Source organism: Mirounga angustirostris, unplaced genomic scaffold (assembly GCF_029215605.1).
Source record: "Mirounga angustirostris isolate CCGP_5_RB_7025 unplaced genomic scaffold, mMirAng1.0.hap1 SCAF_3, whole genome shotgun sequence".
Taxonomy (NCBI): domain Eukaryota; kingdom Metazoa; phylum Chordata; class Mammalia; order Carnivora; family Phocidae; genus Mirounga; species Mirounga angustirostris.
In genome coordinates, this window is record NW_026991711.1 from 4,518,320 (window position 1) to 4,533,108 (window position 14,789).

At 40.7% G+C, this 14,789-nt stretch overlaps 1 long non-coding RNA gene across 1 annotated transcript; it reads left to right on the forward strand.

Annotated features, from left to right (window-relative positions):
* The first annotated feature begins 2,960 nt into the window (after window positions 1–2,960).
* Window positions 2,961–12,421, forward strand: LOC135363810 (uncharacterized). The gene is made up of 3 exons (XR_010409914.1): window positions 2,961–3,168; window positions 3,645–3,840; window positions 10,276–12,421. It is a non-coding gene; the product is annotated as an uncharacterized LOC135363810 (long non-coding RNA).
* Window positions 12,422–14,789: the final 2,368 nt, after the last annotated feature.

Here is a 14,789-nt window from a genome sequence, read left to right on the forward strand (position 1 = left end):
CTAGCCCAACAACTAACCTCCCCAGACCCGGATATGCACTGTTTTATCTCACTGGAGATGTACTCCCACTATGTCATTTGGTTGCGGCTCTAATAACCTGTTTATTCTTTGCCAATCTTTTCCTCCATGTGGGCTAAAGTATAATCTGTATTGCAGACCCTGTCAGGATCCACATTAATACCACTGTGAGGGCATGGAATGAGGAAATTTTACCCCTCTGATTGATACACCTCAACACCTCAATCAGCCAAGTAGGATGGAAAACTGCGCCCAGGCCACATCTCCTGTGGTCGGGTGGACATTGCCATCTTTCTTCCCTATCTTGCTTCCCCATGAAAGAGTCCTGCTTTCCAATGGCACAATGAAGCTCTATGGATAGCTTAGGGCCCCAGAATGAATCACCTTTCTCCTGAGTTCCTCCTATCTTTTCTCTGCACCTAGTTATTTTTCCTTTTTCTGTACGTTCCCACTGATATCTTAGTCACTGGAGAACAGCCTGTACGACTACATCAGCCTCTTCAAATAGATATTTTTTCCTTACTTAGGTCATATGTTAGTACATCTTCCTGATTTCATTATGAGAGTCTTCTATCATTCTTGAGCCCTTTTCCCTTTTAAAGTCTCCTGCTGTTGGAACATACCTACATTTGCTCTTCGAAGTTTAGAGAGACCTTGAATCTTTTAATTTATTTGACTCAGCCAAAATTGCTGGTGATACAAAAATCAATGATACAGCATGCCTTTGAAGACTCATGCCCAGTTAGGCTAGGTGGGCAAGGGAAGACAGTGCCTTACAGTATAAATTGGTAAGGGCTCCACTAGATGGCCTGAGCACTATGTGAGGGCACCGAGGGAAGTCCAGGGCACCCTGCAGAGGTTTTGCAAAGCGAGTCGGAGTTTGCCTAATACAACTCAATGATGGTGCATTTCTGACAAATGGGGCAGCATGCATCAACGCCTTGTTACATGAGAGAGCCCATGTGTCTGGAGAGCAGGGAAGACGCTGTTATGGCTGGAAGATGGTGTAGAGTAGGGGAGTGATCAGCAAGGACAGCAGGAGCGAGATTATGAAGAATGTGCATGATCCTGCTAGAGTAGAAATCTCATCAAACAATAAGAAATAAGAAGTATCCACATAAGAACCTTCAACCAAGAAATGATCAATTCTATGCTCTTGGGGGAAAAACCCCTCTCTGAGATCTGACAATTAGTTTGAGGGAATTCTAATATTTTACTTTTATAAGACAGGTGGCTTGAAACAATTCTTTTTGGAGAGCACCTAACCACCCACCATCAGTTACAGAGCAATGCTCACACATGCTGGGAATTGCAATTTCTAGGGTTAATGCGTCTGGGGTGTTTATCCACCCCACCTCTACATGAGTATCCCCCCCAGGTCAGCATTCACATTCCAAGTTCAGCCACGCATAGCTGTTTGATGGATAGCAACAGAAATTGCATATTAAAGCTTATTTGGGGATGTATGGAAGTGTTGGGTCACCATACTGTGCACCTGAAGCTGGTATAACACTGTATGTTAACTAACTGGAATTAAAATAAAAACTTTAAAAAAAACTTACCTTGGGACCATGGGAGAGACGAGACTGAACATTTTCTCAACGTATTACCCCAGCACATCTTCTTGTGTCCCTTAGATGCTACGAAAGACATGTTGTCTGCAAGTATGATTTGAACTTGCTCACTATTACATCACAAAGAGCTGTCACAGGGCCTAGAAGCTAATGTAAGCATTCAATAACATTTATTGCATGAATGAAAGAAGCAAGCAGAAGTCTCACTGAGCCACAGTACAGCCTTGGCAAGTGGTTGGTGAGAAGGCAAATGAGGAATTGCTGAAGTGATAGAAGATTCTAATGGGTTCGTGTCAGGCAAAAATGTGGTAGGGCCCTGAATCATCCCCCAAACTTGACCTTGAAATATTCACTTCTTCTTCTTGCATGTCCTGTCAGAGAAAAGGGGGACAAGAAATTCAGGTAGAGAATTTGTCTAAATTCATGAACTAATTGCAGGTTCAAATGCAAGTTTAAAGATTCCAAAACGTTGTAGGGAAAGGTGACTTTTTCTACCACTCGTGTTTTTCAATTCTTTCTTTCTTGGTTATACCTGAGTTATGGAATGCATAAATCCGTACAGTGACTGGGGCTATAAAAGAAAAAAATGACATACCTGTGAGTGAAAGACAGTGCAGGGCAAAAGGATAGGAAGTATTTACTTGTCACTGGATGTCTCCTTATTTTCTGAGTCTGACCCATCTTTAAAACAGTTAATGTTTAATCTCCTGTTTTTCCATTCATACACTTAGCCTGAATTTAGCACCTGATATTACCATAGACTATGCTTAGAGTTGAATGAGGTTAGTTTTCTTCTTATGTGTCTGTTTACCTCTTCAAACTTCCACAGGACATATCACCTCACCTTACCATAATTACCACACAATAACTTCTATATTGATCAGTTTGTCAATGAGCAATAGAAAGCGTGTAGGGAATGGCAGGGGCCAGAGTTAGTCATTTTTCCATCGGTGGCTGAAGCATTGTGTCAACTCAAGAGCAGTCTTCACTTGCATGTCTAAAAAGGTGTGAACAGTCTACATATTATTCATAGACTAGCAACTCCGACAAAAGCAGATCATGATATTTAATCTCTGGAAAGGCACTTAAAGGATATGTAGGCTTACTCTGTGTATTACTTAGGAGAAATCAAGATTGAGAGAAGTTACAGTGAAGTACCCCAAATCACACACTAAACTGATAGCCAAGTCAAGGTAAGAACCGTATCTTGTTAATCCAATGTTGTTTCTACAATAGTTCGTGGTGGTTAGTGTTATATGGGGTCATAACCTACAGAACATATGTTTTCCTTGGCATACTCCCTCATAGAGTAGTCATTAATCATGTGATTTCAAGCATTGCTCATTATAGCTGCCATTTACTAGGCACTTTTTATATATAGGATACTTTTTGCTCATAACTGGCCTAATGTTCATGACAACCTCATATGATGGATATCCTCCTTCCTATTTCCCAGATAAAAACAGTGAGGCTTAGGAAAGTTCACAGCCTCACCTCACCGCCACTCTGCTGTTAATCCTGAAATGAACACCCTAACCCAAATTTCATCTAACGAGCATCTCTGTGCCCCTAACAAGTAAGCCATTCTTCCTGAGTCAGACTTAGCCTGAAATGAAGAGGTAAGATAAGCCCTTCTCTACAGTTCCTTTCTATTTCAACAAGCAATGATTTGGTTCCCAGTGCAATTATGGAAGTGTGTGGACTCAAAAACAATCATTAACTCAAAGTCAAAGCTACTGGGAATTCAGTGCTAAAATTTGTATTTACTTTCCCCCCCACAAACGACAGTGCACTGAAGTCACAGCTCCTACCTGTCCAACAGATGTTGGTTGTCACACCGAGAACAGCGGGCAGCTCTAATGGGAATGGCCTGCAAGGTGACCCCCGCTCACTTGTCCATTAACATGCTTACCTGCTTTATTTGAAAGGATGGTACAACTACGATTTTCCTTTGAAACTGTACAAGTGTCATGCTGACAAACTTTGATCTTTTCCCAAATACCAGAAATGTATGACTTAAAAAAAAAATGTTCTGCCTTCTTATTATTTTAGAGGGACAGCTAACAGTCTTTGCAGGGGAGCCAGCGATCCGGTCAGTTCATTTTCCATGTCCTGGTGTCCTTCCGTCTGCTTGTTCTGCTCGCTTTGAAAATGTTGTGCTCATTAGCATCCCCATCGCACACCGAAGAAAGGCAGGACCGAGAGAGCTGCTTCTGCCTGCTTCAAAGCAGCGGAACAGATAAATAAGGTGAGTAAAACAAGGATCTGAGAGAGTCCCTACTGTTTCTCCATATTTTTACTCTTTCTCATCTACATGAATTTTACAAGTCACTAGTTGAATATTTAGCTTCATCTCCTGTGGGTTCTATTTCCTGTAAGAAAACCCAGAGAGTAGCAATGGATAATGGGATTATTTAGAACCTCGATAACGTATTTAGCTTCTTCCATTAGTTCTTGCTTTTACATTTCTCCATAAAAGAAATGCATTCTAAGAATTCACTTACAAAAAGAACCTTAATATTTTTATTAGCAATTATGCTCAGAATCCATATTTCTCAAATGGTGACCCCAAATCCCCTCCTAGCCCAGGAAATATTCTTAGAGGCCTTCAGCTTTTCCATGTTTTTACACTAAGCGTTTGACTTTATCTTTAATTAAACCTTTACTATAAGCATAGTCTGAATCATCTGAATGACGCCTATAACTGAATCCCAGCTGTTTATTTCTGCTACAATAATTACCTTTGTGTTTAACTGTAGTCGGGGTAAAGACCTCATGTAAACATTTGTGGTATGCTGGAGAAAGGAGGGTTTTGCAGTAGTCTGAGAAAAGTGGTGGAGGAATGAGTCCATAACACATCTCTCACTGGCAGAGGATGGTTGAGTTCAAAAAGACCCCTGCAATCCTCAGACGTTACCACCTTCAGATTGTGAGCAGACACATTTGTCAATTTACAACAGTTTATTTTCAGTGAAGACTTCTCTGCTCCTGATCCTGCCAGTGATTACCATATATGCTCATGAAATGCAGAATTCAGTAATGCAGCTATGCAAACTTTGTATTCAAATAACACATGAATGCTAATTAAAATCATCATTAGAGAAGATTTTGTGACAGAGTTTTTCATTAAAGTGAGAAGCTTGATTAGCTCCAGCAGTCAAGTCAAAATTATTAATATTTTATAAAACATACCAATGCAAATAGGCATTTTCTATATTGTATATTTAAGTCAACATGGGACAAAATGCTAAAATCGAAAGAGAGAGGGCAAACTTTTCCTTATTATTAAATACATATTCTTTCTTGTTAAAGCCAGTGTTTATAGTTTAATTCCAACAAGATAATCTAGTTAAATAAACATTATTGATTGGAAATAAATTTATTTTTCTAGTTTTATTTTCATTTATTTTATAATTTCTTTGGATTTTATAGGTGCACTGGACTGGTAGGAATAAGGAATTCATATAGGTCATGCAGATTTTAGTTACTATATGATGAAAACATGAGGAAATTTTTATTTAAAAAGAGACTGTATGTCATAAAAGTCTGAGAATATACCGTGATATGCTTCACAAATGGTAGCCACCTGGTAGAAACTTTTCAATATACTGGAATCCCAGAACTGGAAGAGAGCTTAGTTTACGTCTATTCTACTCCCCCGATTCAGGCAAAATGTGGACTCAAATAGTTGGAACTCATGTCCAGATCATTTAGCAGGTTAGTCATTCAATCAAGTCATGTTTCTGAGCACTTAAGTCCTTGGAGCTGAGAATAAAGTGTATACACATGGCTAGCAGAGTCCTACTTGGAACCTACATCTTGTATGACCAACTCCCATGTGTTTCTAGTTCCCCGTAAGTCTTTCTAAGTCTGCACACCAGCCAAGATGAAGCCCGACTTCTTACGCAGAAATCCAACAAATCTTAGGGACCTCCTCCATTCTGGATTCTATTTCCATTAACACCACAGTTCATTCTGAAATTAGTTGAGAGGGCTGAGATTTTAATTTTTATTATAGAGAAGCAGAAGCAAGGAAATGAGCCAAAAAAAATATCTGACCTCAGGCTAGCCATACAAAATGAACTGTGGCTTTTTCTTAATCAAGGACAGTGTTGTATTGTCTTGATATTGAAGGACACAGCCTTGTTATTGTCCATGGATCTCTCCAACTATGATGACAAATGGCAAATTAATATGGAAAATGTGTGATTCATTGAAGGTATCTGTGTTATTTCTATGCTCAGTCTCTAGGGAAAGTTACGAGGTGACATGTTGTGTCATCAGGCGTTTGGTATGAATATCAAACTGCATTTGCCATCAGTCCTCTGAGCTCTGCTCTCAATGATGTTTGACCTGTATCACCTTGAATCCCTAGGATTTAGGTCCAAGGGACCTTGAAAATGGTGGGTGTTTCCTTTTCCACATTTTGTAGCGAGCCTGATAAATGGAAAATTCAAAGTCCCTGTGTGTAATAATATGGCATGGTTTTTCTAAAAAAATACTTGCTTTCATCCAAGGAGCACTGAGTCTGTGTGATAGTTGGGTGAGAAGCTCTGACTTCTGTCTGGATACGCTGAGAAAGGCATTTTGTAGTTGACAGTAATACCCTTCACCAAGTATCCCGAACTCTCCTTCGTGGAAGCATGGGGCAGAATGGCTCTTTGTGATCCCGTGAGGGTCTGACCCTGTGGTCCACTTCGTCATGCTAAATTCCACAGTTGTTTTCTTTAATTGAAATCTAGAGAAACAACTCTAATTAACTTAAGGAAGAAAGGCACTTATTGGAAGGATAGTGAGCAGCTCAAAGAATTGAAACAAGAGCTGGATAAGCAGGCCTCCTCCAGCTTAGGTACCAGCAACAAAACTCTTGAGCATCTATCTTGTGCGTTGGTTTTGAACCCTGGCTACACAGTAGACTCAACGGCAGAACTTGTAAAAAGCGCTGATGTTAAAAATATGGGAAAAACTTGAGGTATCACATTAAGGGCCCCGTGGCTGAAATTAATTGACAGTAATTCAAAGAAGCATTTTCAAGTCTAAACCTGGCAACTAATATCTAGAGTGTGCCAAGAATTCCTGGAAATAAACAATAAATCAAAAGCAAAAATATAACCAAAATTTAGTAAAAATCAAAATTTAAACTCTGATATCACAATGAATGAAGGTTATGAAGGGATAATCTCCATAAGGAAAAAAAAAAAAAAACCCTAAAGCTAACCAATTTATGAAGAGATACTCAGAATCATTGACAAATATAGAAATGAAACATAAAACAAAAATATCCCCTTTGAAATTTGAAATGAAAAAAATTAACACACTGGCTGTTGCCAAGAGTTAGTGAGGATGTGAACATATATAAAACTTCATGCCTTGCTATTGGGAGTGTGGACTGGGGCAGCCATTTGTAAGTGATTTGGCCATCTGTCATTTAGTCAAATTATGCACACAGCACAGTATTCCTCTTAGCTGTCTACCCCCCAAGAAATTCTTACACAGGTCCCTAAGGGGACGTGTTGAAGAATATTCATCACAACATTATTTGTGTTACGGTGAGTTGTTTTCAAGTTGACTGTCCATCCCTGGAAGAAAAGAAATTTAAAATTAATAGATATATACCAAGGGGAATTGTGCAGGAGCTAAAAGCAGCAGTTAGAGGCAATGGATTTTATATAAATATAAATGTATGATTGGGAGTATTAGGTGAAGAGCATGGATAGATGATAGATGATAGATAGATAGATAGATAGATAGATAGATAGATAGATAGGTATTAGATAGAGAGATGTTAGATAGAGAGATAGATAGATGATAGATGGCTTTTAAAAGCATTTGCTTAGTGAAGAAAGAAAAAATAGAACATATTTAGCTCAATCTTTTAATGGTAAAAGATTTTAAAATGCATACACACCAAACAAAGATACACATTTTTTTTCTCAAGAATGCAGTAAACAGAAGTATCCTATAGGGTAAGAGAAGTTAATTAGAGTGTAATATAAAATACATCTCTCTCTCCCTGCCCTCCTGTCCCTCTTTCTCTCTCTCCCATTATTTTTGGAGAGCTCCCCAGGTGATTATAATGTGCAGTAAGAACTACTATTGAACAAGACATGAACGTTAACAAAAGAATAAAGTCTCCAGTGATTTTTACTCCTCATAAATGTCTTCACACAAGTTCTCAGCTCTCCTGCACGGGCGATGTGTGCACCCCTAGGTTCCTGGACTCCTCCTACCTGCATACAGAGTGAGAGGGGCTGTTGCCCAAGAAAAGAATGCTGGACAGCCCCAAGCCCCAAGTGGGCCCTGCAGCCCCCAATGTTAAGTAGAGCAGATGTTTGGATGTTTCAATTCTCAAAATATATTTAAGACAAGATCTTTGATTCCAGGATGATAAAGATTAATTAGTGTATTGACAATGAATCTCCATACATTCAGGATTCGATTTATTTCACTTAAAGAAATGGTGGAGGAATCTTGAGTGCTTTCTTACTATGGTAAGTGCAGGGGACAAAACACAAATATATTTTGGATCTTGCATAGGGAATTCCAGGCTAGATGGATTTCCACCTGTCGGTACTACATAATGTCTTAGAATGAGATATTTATCAGATGTTTGTGAATGATTAGGAAAAACTACCTAAAGCGATGAGTTGGGTGAGGTGTTTAGGCAAAACCCCCAACATTAGCCCTGAAAGTTCTTGACAATGATCTTGAATCTCCAGCACTGGGTGGAACTCTGTTCCCTGTGCTCTCCTCTGGCACCTGCTCGGACAACCATTTAGATCATGACTTTGTGCAGATCTCCATTGTAATTACCATGTATGTGTTCTAACCATAGAATCACATTTAGATCCAGAAGTGACCTTTGGGGTTCTTCTTATCCCTGCTTTTACTTTTATAAAAGAAAGAAAGAAACTCAAGTCCAAAGAAATGAAGTAACTATAGCTAGAAGGTAGGAGAACCAGGGTCTCGTGCCAAGCTTTCACTCGGGTATCAGGACAATTTCATGGTTCTTTCCACATTTGTCTTCCCAAGGGGATGATGTGTTTCTTGTGCATTCATGGTAGATGATACATAGTGGTCTAGAACCTTCATGTCTGCACAAATGATACTGAAATGCTCAGTCACTTTATTTTCACAGCTTCATTGTTTAAAATTTGATGTACTAATGCTCCAGTGTTTTCAGTCATAAGTAACATAGTATTGTGGAGCCGTTAAATGCATTTGTCCAGTGTGTATGTGTATGTGTATGTGCTATGTAAACATGTGCATATGCTTTATATGAAGTATGTATGTGCGTATAGAACCTTCTATGTCCAAGACCCTAGTCTAGAGACAGGGAATGTCGTGATGAAGAAAAAAAGATATAATTCATGCCCTCAAGTAGTTATAGTTCAGGAGAGATGGTTTCTATCAAAACAAGCAAACAGAGCAGCCCCCAACTCAGACTGTGATGTGGCTTTAGGTGGTGAAGTGTTTGTGCTCATACTTGTGTGTGGGTGGGTGTGTGTGTGTGTGTGAGAGAGAGAGAGAGAGACTGAAGGAGGAAATGTGGAATAGGACATGAGATAAAAAGAAGTTATGCATTTCTTTTATATAGGTCTTAGAAATTTGAAGAAAATTGTATTTGTTTGGGTGGATTTAGGTGAATATTTTCACAAGAATACCTTCCAGGTGCCGGAAATCGCTGGGCTGGCTGCGCTCACCAGCCATGTGGGGGCTGCCTTCTCTCCTTTCCAACATCTTCTCTCAAACCCAGAGCGTGATTTACCAACTGATTCTACTCACTTTGCATTTTATGAGCTTTCACCCTTGCGATGTTTCATCTGAAAACATTTCCCTAATCTTGTCTAAATGTGTGTGTGCTTTATGTGGAGGCACAGGGACTCTGGGTGACTATAGCTTCTGATTATCATGTGTTCTTTAGTGCACATTGAAGTCTGTACGCAGGACCCTGATTGCTGAGTTGACCTCCTGTGACTTCTCCCCAAGTCATCCTCAAATCTGTGCCCATTCTTCTCAGAACAACACATCCCCAGCAGCCCTTTATGAATTATCCCCCCTTCCAAAGCCTCACCCTTGGACTGTGTTCTGAGCATGAGTCTCACTTGTCCAGACGCTGGTGAGCATTTCCACTAGCAACACAGGACATGCACGCAGGATGCGTTAATTTTCCTGAGAGGTAAACTGCTCTGACTTCTTCATTTCTACGGATGCTCTGGCATTCTCTTGATCATTCTGGTTTAAGAACTTAAAAGCATTTTAACTCATCTTACATTTTTACTTCTTATATCCATTCAATCACCAGATGCTTCTGATTCTTTCTTTGCAATCCTTGTGCCTGAGATGGAAGTAAATTGATGGTAAGAAGACACCGACAGGTTAAGAGGCATATGGGTGCTGACCACTGGGAAAGACTTTGGCCGGGATCCCTTGTCCAGGAGAACATTGTGCATGCTTTGCTTTGGTTCTGAAAAATCATTGTTATGGGAAGCTTCCTAAAGTAAAAGAGATGTGTCACGTGGGTGAGTTTAGTATTCTGGAAATAAACAATTTTATACTCTCTCAGAGAAAAGAGATGGGAAAATCCAAAGTATTTTCAAGATTTCATCTTGGAGCAGGGAGACATGGCAAGTCAATGTGTGAGGGAGGGCATGCAAGAATTAGCGTCGTTCTTATAAAATAGGAAGAAGGCTTGGAAAGCACACCGGAACCTTCAACATCACAGGAAGAAAAAAAAAGAAAAGAAAAGAATTCAAGCCATGAAGATAAAGAAAGGGCAGAAGAAGAGAACATAACATCAACTAATCATTACATGTAAGTACAACTTTTTCAGATCCCCATTTTCATTATTACCGTCCATGAATGTTTAACGATGGCTTGCGAGACCCATTGTTCCCATGCTTTCTTCCCTGTAATGTGGCTGCAGATATCGGCTCTGATCCGATGGTTATTTCATAGAGTCCCCAGGATATTGGGTGGTGGCAGATGCAGGCAACGTATCGGGGTCTTGTCGGTGAGATGTGGTCCGTGGGAGGTGGTTCAGTGGCTGAGAGACCTGTCACAGGCCACAGGTGGCAGAGGCGTGGGGAGTGGTGACAAGAAGCCAGTCATGCCTCCAGGGCGGGAGGGATCAGGGCATGGGTGGTGTTGCCCACACCGTGGTGGGAGCTGGAACCATAGGAGAGTCAGTACCAGCCAAAGGATGCAACCCGAAGCAGAGAGGAGGAGGAAGAAAGATCCCGGCGTCTCCTTTCTTCCTCCTCCTGGCAGCTCTCGAGGAGCCAGCTGGCGAGGGGGCCCGGGACGCAGACCCCGGGGAAGGCAGGGCGTGGGGTGGGCTGACAGCCAGCAAGCCAACACCAGTGCAGGCAGACACTGGCTGAACTTCACGATCCCCAGACTATCTTTATTTTGCACGAGCAGATGGATGCTGTCTTGGCTTGCCACAGTGTTCTTGGTTCTGGTCCTGGTCTTCTCCATGATTTATAATATTGCTCCACTGCCATCCAGCTACCAGGCTTTTCCATAAAGAATCTGATTTCATTTTTATGTTCCCCATCACAAAATGCACATTATATTTCCTTTTCTCTTGGAATTCAGGAATTATACCAGACAGGTCGCCAACTAATCCTGGGATTTGGGGCAGCCTTTCAAACTACAGATTTTTTTTTTTTTAAGATTTTATTTATTTATTTGAGAGAGAGAGAGTGAGAGAGCACAAGAGGGGGGAGCAGGAGAGGGAGAAGCAGACTCCTCGCCGAGCAGGGAGCCCGATGCGGGACTCGATCCCGGGACTCCAGGATCATGACCCGAGCCGAAGGCAGTCGCCCAACCAACTGAGCCACCCAGGCGCCCTCAAACTACAGATTTGACTGTGTTTTCACCTGCGGCTAATTCTCTGTATTTGGTCTGCTTTCCCTCCTTTCAGGATTCTCATCACTCATGGGTTGCCTCTCCAGCATCTTTCCTCCAGGTCACTTACATCATTTTCTTCACAATTCCCATTACCATGTTTTTACCTTAGAGACTTTTTCCACCTGTTTCTCAAAACAAGGAATAGGGTTTCTAAACTAGGCTTTCTGGGAGGTTATCATTTCTTTACATATTCAAATATGGTGCAGCTCATAGCAGGTGCCTAGTAAGCACCTGTGGATGAAAGAATCTATCAACTAGTCAGTAACATAGTTATTTTCAGTTTGCAGATTACAGAATATGTGGAGGTAGGTATAGAGGTATAACGATGTGGGTGTACATGTAGATGACTGTTCAAATATAAAAATAATGCTGCACTTGGAAACGTTTGGATTTCTAAGAGTTACACAGAACACACAAATAGGACTCTTACATAAAGGCAATCACGGAATGATATACAAGCAAATATAGACTTTTCAGTGCATTCTGCCATTAATTTTTTTTCTTTTCTAGTTCAAAACAGGAAGCAATGGCCGATGGCGTGCATAAATTTATTGACCGTTGTACTTAATAGAAATCTATGGGTTTCAAGCAGAACACAATTTTTTGAGTTCTATTTTTTTTTATGAAACCATTTGAAATGTTACTTTGTTTTCTCAACTGGGAATGAATATAATCATGCTATTTTAAGGAACAGTTTTTTAATGATATAGAGGAGACTAGAATTTTAAAAGAGAATCTGTGTGATGTTTTAACCATATCAATGTTAAAGCCCCTTTTATAGAGCACCCAGCAGCGTGCCCAGCGCCCACTCATCATGAATAAGGACAATGGAAGTGCTTACCTAAGTATTGCAGACACATTTGATTTGTAAATGCGCATGTTTATGGAATTCTCCATCTTTATCCATTAATTGGAACTTAGAAATAAAAAAATATCAAAAGAAGCCACCATATGTGTCTCTTCCTTCTGAATTTCTTCTTTAATTGAATGGTAGATTGTGATATGGAACACTATCAGAAGCCCAATTATAAATTACATCCTACTATGGCAGACCGTTTAATTGAGTCACTGAGGTATTTCTATTAAGTGGTTTGTTTGTTTACTTATTTATGTATTTACTTATTTAGAATTTATATGTAATAAAATGCACACACCTGAAGCATTCAGATGGATGATTTTTGACCTGAGTGACCATCATCCAAATCAAGATGTAGAACATTTCCATCATCCTATGAAGTCCCTGAGAGGATCCCAAATGCTGTGCTCTCATTAGCGCTGGGGACCACAATGCCCTTCTGGGTTGTGGTTTGTCCAGCATTCTGGGATAGAGTCCCTGTTGCGCCCCCCACCCCCCCACCGACCCCCACCCCCCCGCACTCAGTGGAACTCTGACCTCAGCATGGAGACAGTGCCCCCCCGTTAATGTGAAAAGATTCTCTCACATAGGAACTGCGTCTTGTGTGAAGACCCAGGAGTTGGGGCTATGGCGGATTTTCACTCTGATGACAATTCCAGAGAGCAGTTCTTAGCCCTAGCTTCACAGTAGGATCACCCTAGGAGCTCTCAAAGGACCAATGCCCCTTCCTCCCAGGCTTCAGACCTCAGGTTCTTTGATCTTGCATTTCACGAGTACTTCTCCCAAGAGAGAAAATAATCAGGCCCCAGCTTGCCAGAATGGGTAAGAAAAAAGAAGCCACAAAAGCCCAATAAATAACATTTATCAAAACTTTTCTAGCGCTCCTCGCAGCGTGCCACGCAGTTAAAATACATTACCTCACAAGGTAAGGGCAATTATTGTCATCATCCCTGTTTGATGTGAAAAAAACTGGAGTCTGAAGGATGTGAAGTAACGTGCCCAGACTCATCACTTACCAACAGGTGGAAATAGGCTTGAATTTGGTTCTGTCTGAAACAAAATCTCATGCTCTGAACTACTCTACTGTATTGCCACTCGGAAGGTTTTAATTGATTTACGTGATAATGCGTAGTTATTCCAACAATTCTTACTTCACCTTGATGGGGAGAAAATTGAACTTGAAGTACGTTTTTCTCTTATAAAAAGACGAGATTGTACATATAATTATATGCAAAATAAAAATGTAATTAAAAAACACAAAATTTTTTTTTACACCTTTGAAACCTGGGATTCTATAGACTGCTTCTCTTCAGAAGCATTCGATTCCTACACGGAGCCTCCAGGAAACAGGCTGGTCCCTGATGACATAATGCGTCGTGACACAGCGCACCGTTTACGGTCACTGTGTTTAATTTCCAAGTACGAATAACTCTCACTTGCCACTTGATCCCTAATGTCAGTAATAATATTCCCAATACCAACAACCAAGGAAACATTGTTCTCCGCAAGCCACACCAAACCTCAGTCTTCTGTATGTGACTCGCATCCCCCAGAAAAGAAACCGCAGTGTGCGTGTGTCCGTGTAGATGTTGTGCTCTTGTTGCTGCAGCCGTCATTTGAGTTCACGTTTATGAAAATTAGAAGATGAATTTCAGAAGCATACCTGGGAAGTCACCATCGGAGCAAATAAGCGAAATCTCTGGAATCTCCCCACCCTGCTGTCTCGAGATTTTCCTCCCCAGTGGAGATGATGAACTAAAGGACATGAAATCTCCGCAGGGCGATGCAGCCTTGATTCGGGTCCTCGCAGAAGCTTTCCAGAAACCTCACAGAAGGCAGGTGCCCCACCCGAGAGGGACCGGCTCCATGCACGACTTTTACTGTCCTGCAGACCTCGGTCCCCAACCCACAGGGCTCCCCGTCTCCACCATCAGCCCTCCCTCTCCTGGGGGGGGGGGGAGGTGTCAAAATTGTACAGTCATCGCCTCTTTATCATTTTTGTCTTATTTTCACCTGTCCAAAAACTGTATTAACCTGGACATATGTCCTTAAAAGAATCAGTCATTTTGTGTGGTTCTATCGGTTCATATAATTTCTCCTAATAAATCCTAATACATAAAATATTTCCCAGTATGCACTAACAGATACAGAAGCTTTTAAATTAAGATTTATAAGATTTCCCACTTGTAAACCTAACCTTATAATGTCTATTTTAAGACAACAATTGTCCTCCCAATTAGGATTTTTCCATCAACATCTCCCCTTTATTCTAGGGAAATTCTATTTCCGTCAAGTCTGACAGGAGATATTTTACTTTTCCTCAATGATCTGTATGTTAATATCAAACGTTGATACAGTATTTACTCCCTTCTGGATATTCATACAAGGAACACTCAGTGTGTTGCCTTCATTTAAATATTCCAGTA